The 20,006-nt window shown below is 41.0% G+C and overlaps 1 long non-coding RNA gene across 1 annotated transcript in view; it reads left to right on the top strand.

The window, feature by feature from the left end:
• Positions 1–20,006, top strand: part of LOC139580360 (uncharacterized) — a 212,084-nt gene that overhangs the window by 159,404 nt on the left and 32,674 nt on the right. Inside the window, exon 2 of the long non-coding RNA XR_011676024.1 lies at positions 12,078–12,115. This is a non-coding gene — a long non-coding RNA (uncharacterized lncRNA). The remainder of the gene's footprint in view (positions 1–12,077; positions 12,116–20,006) is intronic.

The raw sequence follows: 20,006 nt of genomic DNA, 5'->3' as shown, positions 1-20,006 counted from the left end.
AGATCATTAACCTGGTGGTAGTATAGGGGTTAGATCATTAACCTGGTGGTAGTATAGGGGTTAGATCATTAACCTGGTGGTAGTATAGGGGTTAGATCATTAACCTGGTGGTAGTATAGGGGTTAGATCATTAACCTGGTGGTAGTATAGGGTTAGATCATTAACCTGGTGGTAGTATAGGGGTTAGATCATTAACCTGGTGGTAGTATAGGGGTTAGATCATTAACCTGGTGGTAGTATAGGGGTTAGATCATTAACCTGGTGGTAGTATAGGGTTAGATCATTAACCTGGTGGTAGTATAGGGGTTAGATCATTAACCTGGTGGTAGTATAGGGGTTAGATCATTAACCTGGTGGTAGTATAGGGTTAGATCATTAACCTGGTGGTAGTATAGGGGTTAGATCATTAACCTGGTGGTAGTATAGGGGTTAGATCATTAACCTGGTGGTAGTATAGGGGTTAGATCATTAACCTGGTGGTAGTATAGGGGTTAGGTCATTAACCTGGTGGTAGTATAGGGGTTAGATCATTAACCTGGTGGTAGTATAGGGGTTAGATCATTAACCTGGTGGTAGTATAGGGGTTAGATCATTAACCTGGTGGTAGTATAGGGGTTAGATCATTAACCTGGTGGTAGTATAGGGGTTAGATCATTAACCTGGTGGTAGTATAGGGGTTAGATCATTAACCTGGTGGTAGTATAGGGTTAGATCATTAACCTGGTGGTAGTATAGGGGTTAGATCATTAACCTGGTGGTAGTATAGGGGTTAGGTCATTAAATCATTAACCTGGTGGTAGTATAGGGGTTAGATCATTAACCTGCTGGTAGTATAGGGGTTAGATCGTTAACCTGGTGGTAGTATAGGGTTAGGTGAACCCCTTGGTTGCTATGCAGCACTGTTTGTTTGTTTTGCCGGGTTGTCACCCGCTGAAACAGGCCAACAGTTAGACTCCAGGAGGTGTCTGAAACAGGCTAACAGACAGACTCCAGGAGGTGTCTGAAACAGGCCAACAGACAGACTCCAAGAGGTATCTGAAACAGGCCAACAGACAGACTCCAGGAGGTGTCTGAAACAGGCCAACAAGCAGACTCCAGGAGGTGTCTGAAACAGGCCAACAGACAGACTCCAAGAGGTGTCTGAAACAGGCCAACAAGCAGACTCCAGGAGGTGTCTGAAACAGGCCAACAGACAGACTCCAGGAGGTGTCTGAAACAGGCCAACAGACAGACTCCAGGAGGTGTCTGAAACAGGCCAACAGACAGACTCCAGGAGGTGTCTGAAAGCCACGCATTGCTGCTCTGTGTTTTGATTGGTCGTTTGTCCCAAATGACACCCTATACAACTATAGGGCTCTGGTCAAGAGTAGTGCACTATCTAGGGAATAGTGTGCAATTTGGCAACTAGTCTTGGTTTTCTATTCTTTTTTCACCGGAAGTGCTAGACATGAAATGTTAGTCAGTAAAATAAATATACTGATAGGTGTCACTCTTAAGGGACTTCTTGCTGTATTTTGGGTCACATTAACATTAAATTGCCTGTGAATGTGTCAAAATATCGTAATATTTTTCAAGGACACTTCCAAAACACTCCAGCGCACTCCCTTGTGCAGTATAAGAAATCAAATAAAAAAACGTATTGTTAAACCACATTTAATCAGATGCTTTCAATCAGATCCCACAGCCCTTAAGAAGGATGTCTTCCTGTGTGTGTGTTTTAACTATGAATTTGAGCAGGAACGCTACATTCCTTCTCCAGGAATACTCAGCTCAGAGGAGGTTACACACACACACACACACACACACACACACACACACACACACACACACACACACACACACACACACACACACACACACACACACACACACACACACACACACACACACACACACACACACACACACACACACACACACACACACACACACACACACACACACTATAGTGTACGGTGTATGAGTGTGTGTAAGCAGCATTTGAGCTGAATGTCAGATGTTGTTTTGGTTTGTTGTTACTGTGCGTTAGGTTGAAGCTGCTAAAGATGCCGAGGATGGCTGGCACTGGGACCTGCACTGTTGAATCATGAAGAACTGAAGACATACAATTCCCACAGGAATAAAATGCACTGTGGTCAGTCAGTATTCTATTTAAGCAATGAGGCCATGGGTGGTGTGGTATATGGCCAATATACCACGGCTAAGGGCTGTTCTTAAGCACGACGCAACGCAGAGTGCCTGCGCACAGCCGTGCTATATTGGCCATATACCACAAACCCCCGAGGTGCCTTATTGCTATTATAAACTGGTTACCAATGTAATTAGAGCAGTAAAAATAAATGTTTTGTCATACCCGTGGTATACGGTCTGATATACCATGGCTGTCAGCCAATCAGCATTCAGGGCTGGAACCACCTGTAACGAGTGTGCTGAGAGTCAGGAAGTAAGTTCAGGGAGTGTTTTAATAAATAAACAAACCAATAAACACGAAACACAAACAACACACCAACATGAAAACAGAGTCAATAACACCTGAGGAAAGAACCAAGGGGAGTGACAGATATAGGGAAGATAATCAAGGAGGTGATGGAGTCCAGGTGAGTGTCATGAGGCGTATGGTGCGCAAGATGCTGGTGACAGGTGTGCGGGATCATCAGCAGCCTGATGACCTAGAGGAAGGAGAGGGTGTATACGTGACACCACCCAGTTTATAATTTCAAGTGAATCATTGATGTGCATCTGCTCTTACTTAATAGGAGGCATTGTAGATAATTATAGCTCCTTTATAATAGATCTTTTTCTATTCTATAAAATATTTTTTTAGGCATTCCTGATCAAAAATCTGTTGTTCCGTTAGATGTTGAGCTTTTGATGAGTCGTTCAAAGACAACAACAATCAGTTTAACAATCAGTATTTTTAACAGTGTCTCTCAGCCCGGTTAAATCACTCTTGTTTACTTGGTTTAGGCATCTCAATCACAGACAGATGAGAAATACTTGGTAACCTTGTACCTTGTCACCCCTAATTTCAAAACCAATCTATTTAAAATCGACCCGATTAATACCCAATCTCAAACGCCCATCAAAACAGCTTGCCACACAAAGGGTGAAATAAACACAAGTCTTGTGTAAATAACTTGTCAAATGTTGGGGTTAAGTGGGTTAAAATCTTCCTAGAAGTCACAGAGGATGCACAGAGTGACATGTACAATGTTGGTACACTTTAGCAAGTATAGAATTGTCCATGTGGTCTATATTTAAAAATGCAATATTTGTGCACAATTCATACTTAAAATATCAAAGGGACGCAAAAGCAACTCATTTCGTGGCTCGACCCTTGCGCTAACATGGTCAAGCAAATTCCTATTTTGCGAACGGCCTGAGGGAAGGAGTCATACTTTTCAGCTTGTCAACTTTTATTAACCTTAGTACTGGGTTTTGCACTTTGATTTGAAATTCTTTGTGAAATTTCGATAATATGATTTACCTCTCAATCTCTGTCTCTCTGTCTCTCTGTCTCTCTGTCTCTCTGTCTCTCTGTCTCTCTCTCTGTCTCTCTGTCTCTCTGTCTCTCTCTCTGTCTCTCTCTCTCTCTCTCTCTCTCTCTCTCTCTCTCTCTCTCTCTCCATTTTCTGTGACATATGTTCAACAACTTGTTACAGAGACGAAGACGTCGGTTTGTTAAACTGATTATTTCAGTTTGAATTCGATGACTTCTGTAATTGCATTTTCAACCACGTTTCTTGTGTGAATATCCTGACCTATCGAGCGGTGGCATTACAAGCAGTCAAACATGGTTGTGTATAACCTTTGGCTGTATTCCAAATGGCACCCCTATTCCCTATAAAGTGCACTACTTTCGACCAGAACCTTATGGGCCCTGGTCAAAAGTAGTGCACTCAATAGAGAATAGGGTGTCATTTGGGACACTGATTGAGTCAGCTGAGATATTAATCTACAATATTTTTCTTATGAGAATCAGTGGACTGTAACAGTGTTATTAACGAGGTACACCAGTGCTTTCTATAATTTTAATCAAGCACAATGCAATGTTCACTGACTGTACAAAACATTAAGAAACACCTTCCTAATACTGAGTTGTAAAGGTGCACTATGCAGAAATTGCTCTGGCATTTCCTGGTTGTTAAAATTCTAAAAGTTTGCCTACATTCAGTTAATATGACAAAACAAGCAAGTATCGTGTAGAGCGCTCAAAACTCAACTCTGGACCTCGAAGACAGTTCCACTGTGTTTTTTCATTGTTCCACTCTGATCAGGGACTGATTTAGGTGGGTGCAATTCATTATCAGGTAGAACAGAAAACCAGCAGGCCCCCGGACCTCGTAGGGTCAGAGTTGAATACGCTGTTTGAAGCTGGTGTACAAAACCGAAAGTAAAAGACGGGGAAAAAATGAAACTTTAGAATGGGAACCATAGAAATGGCGCACATAGAACAAATCGCCTCGTCTTAGACTTGCTTTCAATGAGAATGACAGATCTATAACTCCTTATTTCTATGTGAATTTGGTCGGGTCACCCAAAAAAGTGACGTATTGCAGCTTAAATATTCAGTCTGTATGAAGAAATCTTTGTTTTGATATGTCCAACAGTATATCCAGTGTCGGTATGATCCCCTGTATGAAGCACGTCGGCTCCTGCCTCTCCTCTCTCTCCCCCTGCGTGGGAGAGGAAGAAAAAACACTAAAGTGTCACAAGACAGTGGATAAACAACAATTGAAGGTGTCATCTTGGATTTTATGCACAGAAAACATGCTAGAATACAATCAACACTGAATGTATTCAAGTTATTGCTGCCTTTGTGTTCTGTCTCAGGGGTTCCCAGCTGGCGCATGCCAAGTCTATTTCTATGGGCACAAGTTCTGTTCATGACACAAACTGTTCACACCCCTCTTGTTGGTGGAGAGAACATACTGCAGGTTTAAAGCTGATTTCCTGCAATTCTACCCACAGTGCAGAGAAATGTTTGCCAATTTCCTGCAATCTACACCTTTTTTCATGGGGTGCAGAGAACCTTTTGCAGTTTTAAAGGCTACTTTTCTTGTAATTCTATACATTTTGCGATATCTAATGTGTGTTCATGTGATATTTGAGTGATTCAAACATTACAACTAATCTATGGACAAAAAAATCCTAGCTAAAAAGCGTTAGCTGATAGGGGCCAGTTGATCTGGATATTTCTGACAAGTTATAAATAGCTCTCTAAGGTTTGTAAAGACCAACATGACAAGAGGAAAACTGATGATGCACGACCTAATATAGAAATTGCACCTTGTGCATTCTACTATAAAAGCATTCAAGGGTAAGTTGAAAGCCGGACTGAGTTCCTTAAAAAAAATTAATAATAATGGGCTACAGACAGCTATATCATACTTGGCTTATCATACTTGGCTATATCATACTTGGCTATATCATACTTGGCTATATCATGCTTGGCTATATCATGCTTGGCTATATCATACTTGGCTATATCATGCTTGGCTATATCATACTTGGCTATATCTGTACAGGACTAGTAAAGACCCAGTGCACTACTTGTGTTAACAAAAAGGTTGTTTTTTTACATTCAAATGTTTCTACTTCCTGTGGCTATAGCCATATATAGGCTCGTAGGCAAGATTGCATTGTCTGCATGATTAAATAATCCCTAGAAAAGCTATTGTTCTGACGGTGGACAACTGCAGTGGTTGAAAAAGTATATTCAACTGTCATACTTGAGTAACAGTAAAGATACTGTACCCTAAATAGAAAATGACCCAAGTAAAATAATACTTGAGTGAAAGTCTGACAGTATCTGGTTCTAAATGTTCTTACGTACAGTGGTGGAGAAAGTACTCAACTGTCAAACTTGAGTAAAAGTTAAAAATATACATCGAAATCCTTATATTAAGCAAACCAGATGGCACGATATTCTTATATCCCCCTCCCCAATTTTTTTTTAAATTTACGGACAGACAAGGGCACACTGTAACACTCAGGCATCATTTACAAACACAGTATTTGTTTTAAGTGAGTCCGTCCAGATGAGAGGTAGTAGGGATGACAATGTATTATATTGATAGTTGTGTGAATTGAACCATATTTCTGTAGTGACAACTTGGAAATTAGTACTTTTGAGTTTCAGGGAAAATGTATGTATTTTCATTAGGAATGTAGTGAAGTAAAAGGTGACAGAAATACAAAAATTAAAGTATAGTATCAAATACCCCATAAATGACTTAAGTAGCACTTTAAAGTATTTTTACTTAACTACATTACACCACTGACTGATTGTATTATTTGACATTAATATACTGGTTTTATGCAGAACCAACTTTGTATCCAAGCTGCGAGAGAGAGCGAGGATGGCAAAGGTAGGCTATAGGCCTACAGGACAGTTGTATATAAATACAAAATATATTGGTTACTAATTAATATGCTGTTGCATCGAAAATTATTTTCACAATCTGCAACATTTGAATTTCCCACTTTAATTACTGAACAAGTAAATAAATACTTTATTGTCGCCAACCAGCATTCGAAATAGCAGCGTTGCCACGCCACAGGCCTGTAGCTTTGTGAAACGTAAACGTTAGGCTTGTCACGTTCTGACCATAGTTCTTGTGTGTTGTGCTTGTTTTAGTGTTGGTCAGGATGTGAGCTGGGTGGGCATTCTATGTTGTGTGTCTAGTTTGTCTGTTTCTATGTTTGGCCTAATATGGTTCTCAATCAGAGGCAGATGTTTTGTGTTGTCTCTGATTGGGAATCATATATAAGTGGCTTGTTTTGTGTTGGGGATTGTGGCTGGTTGTTTCCTGTCTTTGTGTTTTCTCTGCACCAGATAGGGCTGTATCGGTTTGCCACATTTTGTTATTTTGTATTTGTAAGTGTTCACTGTTTATCGTCTTAATTAAACATGTTGAGTACTGGCTACGCTGCGTGTTGGTCCGATCCCTGCCACACCTCCTCTTCTCGTGAAGAGGAGGAAGGCTGCCGTTACAAGGCTTAACATGAGAAAATGACCCCAAAGCTATAGGCTACTACAAGCACCACAACATAATCTGATAGCCTATTGATAGGCACCCGCGTAGTCTCAATTCCAGAACCATGGACAGCGATTGGTTGTCTATACTTTGCAAGGGATTCCGGAGAAACTGCAGTACGCCCAGTGCAAAAGTTTGAAGCTTTGAAAAATCCCCTATGCATGAAGTGAATTTCCTGTTTCGTTTTGCTTGGCAAGAAATGGTTGAATCCACCCCCCCCCCCCCTCTCTGACTGGGGCTCAGGATTATTAGTTTAAGCCTTCTAAAAATATCTCTTTGACTGTACGAGCCCCTGACAGCAGAAACATCTCACACATTCTGATAGCTTTATACTAACTATGGGCTGTATGTTCCCCAGTCAGTCTGTCTGCAGCTAGAGAGAGGGCTGATGGTATTAGCTTTCCATGTTATCTTTTACCTTTCTGTACACCTACGACCATATTCATCAACCCGCCACATCACTTAAAGTTTCCTCACACTTACCGTGCTTAGCTCTGTGTCTGCGTGCGCTGGGTGAAGTCCGATTTTATTGGGAGAGCAAAGTGCACCTTTTTTTAGTATGATACCTCACCGGTCAAGACTCCAAAATAGCAACATTCACAAGGGGTCAACAGAGGTTTTCTTGTTGTCTTCACATTTGTTGTGAAAGCAAATAAGAGGTGCAGTGGGGCAAAAAAAGTATTTAGTCAGCCACCAATTGTGCAAGTTCTCCCACTTAAAAAGATGAGAGAGGCCTGTAATTTTCATCATAGGTACACTTCAACTATGACAGACAAAATTAGAAAATAAAATCCAGAAAATCGCATTGTAGGATTTTTAATGAATTTATTTGCAAATTATGGTGGAAAATAAGTATTTGGTCACCTACAAACAAGCAAGATTTCTGGCTCTCACAGACCTGTAACTTCTTCTTTAAGAGGCTCCTCTGTCCTCCACTCGTTACCTGTATTAATGGCACCTGTTTGAACTTGTTATCAGTATAAAAGACACCTGTCCACAACCTCTTGTTTCTTGTTCTATAGAAAGTTATCTAAACTTTGCTAGCTAGCTAGCCTTGTAGCTTCCCACATCTACAAGTTAGCTAAACGTTGCTAGCTAGCTAGCCTTGTAGCTTCCCACATCTACAAGTTAGCTAAACGTTGCTAGCTAGCCATCCGTTTAGCTTCCCATATCTCCAAGTTGGCATATCCCTTGGCAAATATTCTTATTCTTGCCGGTGTAACCTACAACATGATCTCAGTGTGATGTACTGCTTCAATGTAGTCGCTCCCATATCAGCTGAACATAGAATGTCATCATTTTTAGTCACGAAAAAAGAAAAGCACATGGCTACATGTTTCCAAATATCCTAGAATAACGTTGTCACTTCTAAACAAAATACCTTTTGGGGGGGGGAATCTAATAAGGCTGTTGTTTGGTTTATTGTTTGAACAGTCGCTGAGATTATATTTACTTATCAATGCAAAAAATAGGTTAGCCTATAGCCTATAGATCAGATCAAGGAATAATACGGGGCCGTTACAATTTTCATGTGGCACGGGAGTATGTCAAATTCAGGAGCACACTACAAGGAGCCGCACCTTTTGTGACAAAAAACAACATTGCGACACTGTGGGGTCCGTCTCCGTAGGGTATAAATAGACCATTTATTAGCTGGAATCCTTAATTGGTGAAACTACCATGTCCTTTTAAGATATTACAACAACAAATAAGTTACTACAAACAAAAAACATTTTTTTTTGTCCCTCGGACATCATTGCACGCCAGATAGAACAGCAGCGTATGTACTGTCGTTTGTTTTTACCTGCCTGACGCTCCATCCACAAAACCAAAAACAATAACAAAGGCGCTGGGGGGGGGGCGAACAGTGGCGCTGTTTTCCCCTGATACGGATTCCATCTTTAATCAGGAGGATAAGGCTGCGTTTAGACAGGCAGCCCAATTCTGATATTTTGACCAATCGCATCAGATCTGTTCACATCAGATCTTTTTCAGAGCTGATCTGATTGGTCAAAATACCAATTAGTGAAAATAAATATCAGAATTGGGATGCCTCTCTAAACGCACAAGGGCTGTAAATACATTCAATTTCATTCAATACAACTGTCTTTGCATGCTTATATACTGTAATGTATTCACACATGAGTTGTATAGTTTGGTTTTAAGCTGTAAGCATTCATACCAGCTTGCTGCTCCATCAAGCCTAACAACCCATATAAATACATAAATGCCTAAAATACATCACACACAGGTGCCTCATATAAATTCTTACCACCATTATATTCATTTTCTATGCTGCCCACCAACACCCACTTATACAGAAGAGCATTTCACACACACACAGAGATGCCACTGGAGCTAACTGGGTGACTGAAGGCTACAGACCAACCAACAGGACTATGATTCAACCTGCACTCGTGTGCCTTTATAAAAGTTGTCCCAAATGGCACCATATATCCTGTATAGTGCACTACACACACACACACACACACACACACACACACACACACACACACACACACACACACACACACACACACACACACACACACACACACACACACACACACACACACACACACACACACACACACACACACACACACACACACACACACACACACACACACACACACATTACTCCATCTCCTCCCTCACTTCTGTGAGGAGGACCAGATTGTCAACCTCTCTCTCCCAAGGTCACACTGCCAGCCGAACCCCAGCCGCCTTTCCATATAATTGTATAATTTAGCATCAGAGCATCAAATCAAATCAAATCAAATCAAATTTTATTAGTCACATACACATGGTTAGCAGATGTTAATGCGAGTGTAGCGAAATGCTTGTGCTTCTAGTTCCGACAATGCAGTAATAACCAACAGTAATCTAACCTAACAATTCCACACTACTACCTTACACACACACACAAGTGTAAAGGGATAAAGAATATGTACATAAAGATATATGAATGAGTGGTGGTACAGAACGGCATGGCAGATGCAGTAGATGGTATAGAGTACGGTATATACGTATGAGATGAGTACTGTAGGGTATGTAACCATAAAGTGGCATAGTTTAAAGTGGCTAGTGGTACATGTATTGCATAAAGATGGCAAGATGCAGTAGATGATATAGAGTACAGTATATACATATGAGATGGGTAATGTAGGGTATGTAAACATTGTATTAACTCATTGCTCATTGACTCATTGCTTTGTCTAAGGGTCAAACGTGAGTTGAGCGAATGGACTTGTCACTGGTGATTTCATCGGGCAAAAGCCTACAGCAGTCTCTGGCCATTGATTAAACAGAGCTAATAACATCACCTTGCTGCTAGAAACCACCACAGGTCAAGTACACTCTAAATAATGCTGTGTTGTGGTCACTGTTATTGAATTCCATTGGTGTAAACTGGGAAACCCCCATATCCATCCATAGCTACTGTCTGTGTTACAGTAGTTTCATTGGCTGGAGGGATGAATTGGTTTTTTTTCTGACTGCCCCTATGGGCCCTGGTCAAAAGCAGTGCACTATAAAGGGCACTATAAAGGGCACTATAAAGGGCACTATAAAGGGCACTATGAAGGGCACTATGAAGGGCACTATAGAGGGCACTATAAAGGGCACTATGAAGGGCACTATAAAGGGCACTATGAAGGGCACTATGAAGGGCACTATGAAGGGCACTATAGAGGGCACTATGAAGGGCACTATAAAGGGCACTATGAAGGGCACTATAAAGGGCACTATGAAGGGCACTATAAAGGGCACTATAAAGGGCACTATAAAGGGCACTATAAAGGGCACTATGAAGGGCACTATAAAGGGCACTATAAAGGGCACTATAAAGGGCACTATGAAGGGCACTATAAAGGGCACTATAAAGGGCACTATGAAGGGCACTATAGAGGGAATTTGTGATGCAGACGTTGTCTTCTTCTCATGGGCTGTTGTTATTGTACAATTGGCTCATTCATCCCCCTCCTCTCCCCTGTAACTATTCCCCAGGTCGATGCTGTAAATGAGACCGTGTTTCTCAGTCAACTTACCTGGTAAAATAACGGTAAAAAAATATAAATAAATAAATGAAAATAAATGGTAAGATGAGCTAAAGTGGGGCATTGAGATTAAGGGGCTCGTGCCATCCCCTGTGAGTACACTACTCATTCAGGAAGCAAAGCAGCAGAATGGACTGGAGCTACTCCTTCAGTCTCAAGTCTCTGATCATCACACGTGTCACAGTCAGTCAGTGACTGGAGGAAGGAAGTGACTGGAGGAAGTAAGGGACTGGAGGAAGGAAGTAAGAGGAAGGAAGTGACTGGAGGAAGGAAGTAAGAGGAAGGAAGTGACTGGAGGAAGGAAGTGACTGGAGGAAGGAAGGGACTGGAGGAAGGAAGTAAGAGGAAGGAAGTGACTGGAGGAAGGAAGTAAGAGGAAGGGACTGGAGGAAGGAAGTGACTGGAGGAAGGAAGGGACTGGAGGAAGGAAGTAAGAGGAAGGAAGTGACTGGAGGAAGGAAGGGACTGGAGGAAGGAAGTAAGAGGAAGGAAGTGACTGGAGGAAGGAAGTAAGAGGAAGGAAGGGACTGGAGGAAGGAAGTGACTGGAGGAAGGAAGGGACTGGAGGAAGGAAGTAAGAGGAAGGAAGTGACTGGAGGAAGGAAGTAAGAGGAAGGAAGTGACTGGAGGAAGTGAGAGGTATTGTACTGCATGAAATGACTGGAGGAAGGAAGGGACTGGAGGAAGGAAGTAAGAGGAAGGAAGGGACTGGAGGAAGGAAGGGACTGGAGGAAGGAAGTAAGAGGAAGGAAGTAAGAGGAAGGAAGTGACTGGAGGAAGTGAGAGGTCTTGTACTGCATGCCAACAGTGGTTGTGTCCTACACCCTATTTCCTATTTAGTGCACTACTTTGGTCCTGGTCAAAACAGGTGCACTATATAGGGGACAGGTTGCCATTTGGGATGCTCCCACTGTGACAACCTGTTGACAACCTGTTGACTCTGTAAAATGTTTTTTGTGTTCTTTATTTTCTTTTTCAGGAACAGACACATTAGCCAAAGAGCAAGGTTTCCAGTAGGTGAGTTACTAACCAGATCCTAAAGGTTTATTTTTGCTGATAATTGAGTTATTTTTCTGGTCAGTGATTGATGTGCTATTATACTCTCCAGGCCTTGCAGCAGTTGCCATGGAAACCTGGCAGTCGTCATGTTTCTTTGTTCACCCAGCTCTCTCTCTCTCTCTCTCTCTCTCTCTCTCTCTCTCTCTCTCTCTCTCTCTGTCTCTCTCTGTCTCTCTCTCTCTCTCTCTGTCTCTCTCTGTCTCTCTCTGTCTCTCTCTCTCTCTCTCTCTCTCTCTCTCTCTCTCTGTCTCTCTCTCTCTCTCTCTCTCTCTCTCTCTCTCTCTCTCTCTCTCTCTCTGTCTCTCTCTGTCTCTCTCTCTCTCTCTCTCTCTCTCTCTCTCTCTCTCTCTCTCTCTCTCTCTCTCTCTCTCTCTCTCTCTCTCTCTCTCTGTGTTATTATGACACACTCTGCTCGGTCTGCACCCAACATCGCCTACAGATGTTATGTATTGAATTTTGAAAAGCCTCTTGGGAAGCTGAGAAGTTGGGCATGGTTTCAAGCCTCTCCCCTCTCTCTCTCTCTCTCTCTCTCTCTCTCTCTGTCTCTCTCTATTTCTCTCTCTTTCTCTATCTCTCCCTCTCTTTATTTCTCTGCCTCTCTCTCTACCTGTTTCTCTGTCTGCCAACTCTCTCTGCCTCTCTCCTTCTCTGCATCTGTCTCTCTCTGCCTCTCTTTCTCTCTCTGCCTCTCTCTCTTTGCCTCTTTCTCTCTCTGCCTCTCTCCCTCTCTCTCTTGCTGACTCTCTCTCTCTATCTGCCTCTCTCTCTCCCACTCTGCCTCTCCCTCTCTCTCTCTCTCTCTCTCTCTCTGACTCTCTCACTCTCTGCCTCTCTCTCTCTCTGCCTCTCTCTCTCTCTGCCTCTCTCTCTCTCTCTGCTTCTCTCTCTCTGCCTCTTTCTCTCTCTCTCTCTGCCTCTCTCTTTCTCTCTCTCCCTCTCTCCCTCTCTCCCTCGCTCTCCCTCTCTCCCTCTCTCCCTCTCTCCCTCTCTGCCTCTCCCCCTTTCTCTCTCTCTCTCTCTCTCTCTCTCTCTCTCTCTCTTTCTCTCTCTCTCTCTCAAATTCAAATTCAAATTCAAATTCAAGCTGCTTTATTGGCATGAAAAACATTGTGTCAATATTGCCAAAGCAACAATGTATACAATATACATTGTAATACAATTAAAACAATGACAAATAATAATATAGAATGGCAGTAAATAATAATACAAAATTAAATATAAAAAATAGTAACAATAAAATGGTAACAGTCAATAGTCGAATGTAATGTATGGTGTAATGCACCACTACCACCACCACTATCATTAAACTGCTATCATTACCATTACCACCCATACCATTACTATTTGGAATGATAAACAACAATAATAATACTAATAACAATAACAGTCATAATAAGTAAGTTACTGCTTACTATGCAGATGTTATTATTCAGTGTCCCTCAGGCTATGGCAGGCAAATACATATTTGGCTGCAAGAGGAGCCATTGCTCCTTCGCCCATGAGTATTTTTAGTTTTTCCTCTGGGTTTAATAAGTTAAAATTTGGAATAAATGTAGTCATTTCTGTGAATAATGAATCTCTTGGTGAGGAATATTTATCACAGTAAAGGAGAAAGTGCATCTCTGTTTCTACCTCCCCTGTCGTGCAGTGACCACATACACGCTCCTCTTTGGGTAGCCATGTCTTTTTATGTCTGCCGGTTTCTATTGCCAATCGGTGGTCACTCAGCCTGTACTTGGTAAGGATCTGTCTCTGCTTCGAATCTCTGACAGAGTAGAGATATTCAGCCAATTCATATTCTCTGTTTAGGGTCAGATAGCAATTTAGTCGGCTTTGGGATTTTGTTTCGTTTTTCCAATGTTGTAAATATGAGTCCTTTGATTGGTTCATGATTTTGTTTATTGGAATTCTTTCTTTTGAAGCAGTGCCGGTGTCAGCTTGGTTGGTTAGGTCCAACACCAGCTGACTGAGAGGGCTCGTTTCTGGGCTCAGTTCTTGGGTTTGAAGTGCTTTAAATTGCAGACTCGAATTTGGACTTGAATTTAGATGTAGCCAAAATTTTAATGATCTTTTCTGTATTTTCATTATTACTGGAAAGCGGCCCAATTCTGCCCTACATGCATTAGTTGGTGTATTTCTCTGGACTTGTAGGATTTTCCGACAGAATTCTGCATGTAGGGTTTCAATTGGATGTTTGTCCCACATTTTAAAGTCCAGTTTATTGAGTGGTCCCCAAACCTCACTTCCGTAAAGAGCTATTGGTAGGATTACACTGTCAAATATTTTGGTCCAAATTCTAATTGGGATGTTGATTTTGAATAATTTCATTTTTATTGCATACAATGCTCTGCGGGCTTTTTCTTTGAGTGCATTCACTGCCATATTAAAGTTTCCCGATGCAGATATGGTCAGACCAAGGTAGGTGTAATTTTTTGTGTGTTCAATTATGGTGTTGTTCAGGGTGAATTTATATTTGTGTTTCTGACATCTGTTTTGTTTTTGGAAAATCATGATTTTAGTTTTTGGGAAATTTACTGCCAGGGCCCAATTATGGCAATATTGCTCTAGAATATTAATGTTCTGTTGAAGACCTTCTTTGGTTGGTGATAGAAGTACCAAGTCATCAGCATATAGCAGGTATTTCACCTCTGTGTCAAATAGTGTGAGTCCTGGGGCTGGAGAATGGTCCAACATGTCTGCTAATTCATTGATATAAATGTTGAAAAGATTTGGACTCAAACTACAGCCTTGTCTCACACCTCGACATTGTGAAAAGAATTCTGTTCTTTGGTTTTTGATTTTTATTGCACACTTATTTTCTGTGTACATACATTTTATTAAGTCATACACCTTACCACCAAGCCCACTTTGTAGAATTTTGTAGAATAGCCCTTCGTGCCAAATAGAATCAAATGCTTTTTTAAAGTCAATAAAGCAAGCAAAGATTTTGCCCTCTTTTTTTTGGTGGACGTGTTTATTAATTAGTGTGTGTAAGGTGTATATATGGTCAGTAGTGCGATGGTTAGGGAGAAAGCCAATTTGACATTTAGTTATTACATTTTTTTCTTGAAGAAAGGTTTGGATTCTTGAATTCAAAATGCTACAGAAAACCTTTCCCAAGTTACTGTTTACACAAATTCCCCTGTAATTATTGGGGTCTGATTTGTCTCCACTTTTGTGGATAGGGGAGATGAGCCCCTGGTTCCAGACATCAGGGAAGCAGCCAGAAGTTAAAACCATGTTGAACAATTTAAGCACAGCATTTTGCAACTCAGGTGTGCTGTTTTTCAGCATTTCATTTCTGATGTTGTCTAGACCACAAGCCTTCTTTGATTTAATAGATTTGAGCTTTTCATTTAGTTCTTGTTGGGTTATTGGGTAATCTAATGGATTTTGGTTATTTTTAATGACTGATTCAAGGATTTTCAATTTTTCTTTAATTTCTAATTGGTTCTGTTTTAAGTCTTTTTGTGGGATGTTTTTGTATAGATTATCAAAATAAGTTTTCCAAATTCCTACATCTTGTATGGCTAATTCTTGTGGCTTTGTTGTGCTTAAATTGTTCCACATGTCCCAGAACTGATTTTGGTCAATTGCGTTTTCAATTTCATCAAGTGTCTTGTTGGTATAATTCAGTTTCTTGCGTTTCAGTGTATGTTTATACTGTTTCAGAGTTTCAAAGTATTCATAGCGTAGCTCTGGGTTGTTTTGCTGCTTATGTTTTTTGTTTGACATTTGTCTTAGGTGTTTTCTAATTGTTTTACATTCATTATCAAACCATTTGTCAGAAACATTTTGTTTTTTGTTTCTGATGTTGCATTTCTTTGGTTTTCTCAAATTTGAATCTCTCTCTCTCTCTCTCTCTCTCTCTCTCTCTCTCTCTCTCTCTCTCTCTCTCTCTCTCTCTCTCTCTCTCTCTCTCTCTCTCTCTCTCTCTCTCTCTCTCTCTCTCTCTCCCTCTCTCCCTCTCTCCCTCGCTCTCCCTCTCTCCCTCTCTCCCTCTCTGCCTCTCACCCTTTCTCTCTCTCTCTCTCTCTCTCTCTCTCTCTCTCTCTCTCTCTCTCTCTCTCTCTCTCTCTCTCTCTCTCTCTCTCTCTCTCTCTCTCTCTCTCTCTCTCTCTCTCTCTCTCTCTCTCTCTCTCTCTCTCTCTCTCTCTCTCTCTCTCTCTCTCTCTCTCTCTCACTCTCTCTCTCTCTCTCTCTCTCAATTCAATTCAATTCAAGGGGCTTTATTGGCATGGGAAACATGTGTTAACATTGCCAAAGCAAGTGAGGTAGATATTATACAAAAGTGAAATAAACAATACAAATTAACAGTAAACATTACACATACAGAAGTTTCAAAACAATAAAGACATTACAAATGTTATATTATATATATACAGTGTTGTAACAATGTACAAATGGATAAAGCACACAAGTTAAAATAAATAAGCATAAATATGGGTTGTATTTACAATGGTGTTTGTTCTTCACTGGTTGCCCTTTTCTTGTGGCAACAGGTCACAAATCTTGCTGCTGTGATGGCACACTGTGGAATTTCTCCCAGTAGATATGGGAGTTTATCAAAATTGGATTTGTTTTCAAATTCTTTGTGGATCTGTGTAATCTGAGGGAAATATGTCTCTCTAATATGGTCATACATTGGGCAGGAGGTTAGGAAGTGCAGCTCTCTCTCTCTCTCTCTCTCTCTCTCTCTCTCTCTCTCTCTCTCAATTCAATTCAATTCAATTCAAGGGGCTTTATTGGCATGGGAAACATGTGTTAACATTGCCAAAGCAAGTGAGGTAGGTAATATACAAAAGTCAAATAAACAATAAAAATGAACAGTAAACATTACACATACAGAAGTTTCAAAACAATAAAGACATTACAAATGTCATATTATATATATGCAGTGTTGTAACAATGTACAAATGGTTAAAGCACACAAGTTAAAATAAATAAACATAAATATGGGTTGTATTTACAGTGGTGTTTGTTCTTCACTGGTTGCCCTTTTCTTGTGGCAACAGGTCACAAATCTTGCTGCTGTGATGGCACACTGTGGAATTTCACCCAGTAGATATGGGAGTTTATCAAAATTGGATTTGTTTTCAAATTCTTTGTGGATCTGTGTAATCTGAGGGAAATATGTCTCTCTAATATGGTCATACATTGGGCAGGAGGTTAGGAAGTGCAGCTCAGTTTCCACCTCATTTTGTGGGCAGTGTGCACATAGCCTGTCTTCTCTTGAGAGCCATGTCTGCCTACGGCGGCCTTTCTCAATAGCAAGGCTATGCTCACTGAGTCTGTACATAGTCAAAGCTTTCCTTAAGTTTGGGTCAGTCACAGTGGTCAGGTATTCTGCCACTGTGTACTCTCTGTTTAGGGCCAAATAGCATTCTAGTTTGCTCTGTTTTTTTGTTAATTCTTTCCAATGTGTCAAGTAATTATCTTTTTGTTTTCTCATGATTTGGTTGGGTCTAATTGTGCTGTTGTCCTGGGGCTCTGTGGGGTGTGTTTGTGTTTGTGAACAGAGCCCTAGGACCAGCTTGCTTAGGGGACTCTTCTCCAGGTTCATCTCTCTGTAGGTGATGGCTTTGTTATGGAAGGTTTGGGAATCGCTTCCTTTTAGGTGGTTGTAGAATTTAACGGCTCTTTTCTGGATTTTGATAATTAGTGGGTATCGGCCTAATTCTGCTCTGCATGCATTATTTGGTGTTCTACGTTGTACACGGAGGATATTTTTGCAGAATTCTGCATGCAGAGTCTCAATTTGGTGTTTGTCCCATTTTGTGAAATCTTGGTTGGTGAGCGGACCCCAGACCTCACAACCATAAAGGGCAATGGGCTCTATGACTGATTCAAGTATTTTTAGCCAGATCCTAATTGGTATGTTGAAATTTATGTTCCTTTTGATGGCATAGAAGGCCCTTCTTGCCTTGTCTCTCAGATCGTTCACAGCTTTGTGGAAGTTACCTGTGGTGCTGATGTTTAGGCCGAGGTATGTATAGTTTTTTGTGTGCTCTAGGGCAATGGTGTCTAGATGGAATTTGTGGTCCTGGTGACTGGACCTTTTTTGGAACACCATTATTTTGGTCTTACTGAGATTTACTGTCAGGGCCCAGGTCTGACAGAATCTGTGCAGAAGATCTAGGTGCTGCTGTAGGCCCTCCTTGGTTGGTGACAGAAGCACCAGATCATCAGCAAACAGTAGACATTTGACTTCGGATTCTAGTAGGGTGAGACCGGGTGCTGCAGACTGTTCTAGTGCCCGCGCCAATTCGTTGATATATATGTTGAAGAGGGTGGGGCTTAAGCTGCATCCCTGTCTCACCCCACGACCCTGTGTGAAGAAATGTGTGTGTTTTTTGCCAATTTTAACCGCACACTTGTTGTTTGTGTACATGGATTTTATAATGTCGTATGTTTTACCCCCAACACCACTTTCCATCAATTTGTATAGCAGACCCTCATGCCAAATTGAGTCGAAGGCTTTTTTGAAATCAACAAAGCATGAGAAGACTTTGACTTTGTTTTGGTTTGTTTGGTTGTCAATTAGGGTGTGTAGGGTGAATACATGGTCCGTTGTACGGTAATTTGGTAAAAAGCCAATTTGACATTTGCTCAGTACATTGTTTTCATTGAGGAAATGTACGAGTCTGCTGTTAATGATAATGCAGAGTATTTTCCCAAGGTTACTGTTGACGCATATTCCACGGTAGTTATTGGGGTCAAATTTGTCTCCACTTTTGTGGATTGGGGTGATCAGTCCTTGGTTCCAAATATTGGGGAAGATGCCAGAGCTAAGGACGATGTTAAAGAGTTTTAGTATAGCCAATTGGAATTTGTTGTCTGTATATTTGATCATTTCATTAAGGATACCATCAACACCACAGGTCTTTTTGGGTTTGAGGGTTTTTATTTTGTCCTGTAACTCATTCAAGGTAATTGGAGAATCCAATGGGTTCTGGTAGTCTTTAATAGTTGATTCTAGGATTTGTATTTGATCATGTATATGTTTTTGTTCTTTATTCTTTGTTATAGAGCCAAAAAGATTGGAGAAGTGGTTTACCCATACATCTCCATTTTGGATAGATAATTCTTCGTGTTGTTGTTTGTTTAGTGTTTTCCAATTTTCCCAGAATTGGTTAGAGTCTATGGAGTCTTCAATTACATTGAGCTGATTTCTGACGTGCTGTTCCTTCTTTTTCCGTAGTGTATTTCTGTATTGTTTTAGTGATTCGCCATAGTGAAGGCGTAGACTCAGGTTTTCCGGGTCTCTATGTTTTTGGTTGGACAGGTTCCTCAATTTATTTCTTAGATTTTTGCATTCTTTATCAAACCATTTGTCATTGTTGTTCATTTTCTTCGGTTTTCTATTTGAGATTTTTAGATTTGATAGGGAAGCTGAGAGGTCAAATATACTGTTAAGATTTTCTACTGCCAAGTTTACACCTTCACTATTGCAGTGGAACATTTTACCCAGGAAGTTGTCTAAAAGGGATTGAATTTGCTGTTGCCTAATTGTTTTTTGGTAGGTTTCCAAACTGCATTCCTTCCATCTATAGCATTTCTTAATGTTACTCAGTTCCTTTGGCTTTGATGCCTCATGATTGAGTATTGCTCTGTTCAAGTAGACTGTGATTTTGCTGTGGTCTGATAGGGGTGTCAGTGGGCTGACTGTGAACGCTCTGAGAGACTCTGGGTTGAGGTCAGTGATAAAGTAGTCTACAGTGCTACTGCCAAGAGATGAGCTATAGGTGAACCTACCATAGGAGTCCCCTCGAAGCCTACCATTGACTATGTACATACCCAGCGTGCGACAGAGCTGCAGGAGTTGTGACCCGTTTTTGTTGGTTATGTT

Source organism: Salvelinus alpinus, chromosome 7 (genome assembly GCF_045679555.1).
Source record: "Salvelinus alpinus chromosome 7, SLU_Salpinus.1, whole genome shotgun sequence".
In the NCBI taxonomy this organism is placed as follows: Eukaryota; Metazoa; Chordata; class Actinopteri; order Salmoniformes; family Salmonidae; genus Salvelinus; species Salvelinus alpinus.
Note: the sequence above shows the minus strand (reverse complement) of the source record. Positions and strands in the feature narration are given on the sequence as shown.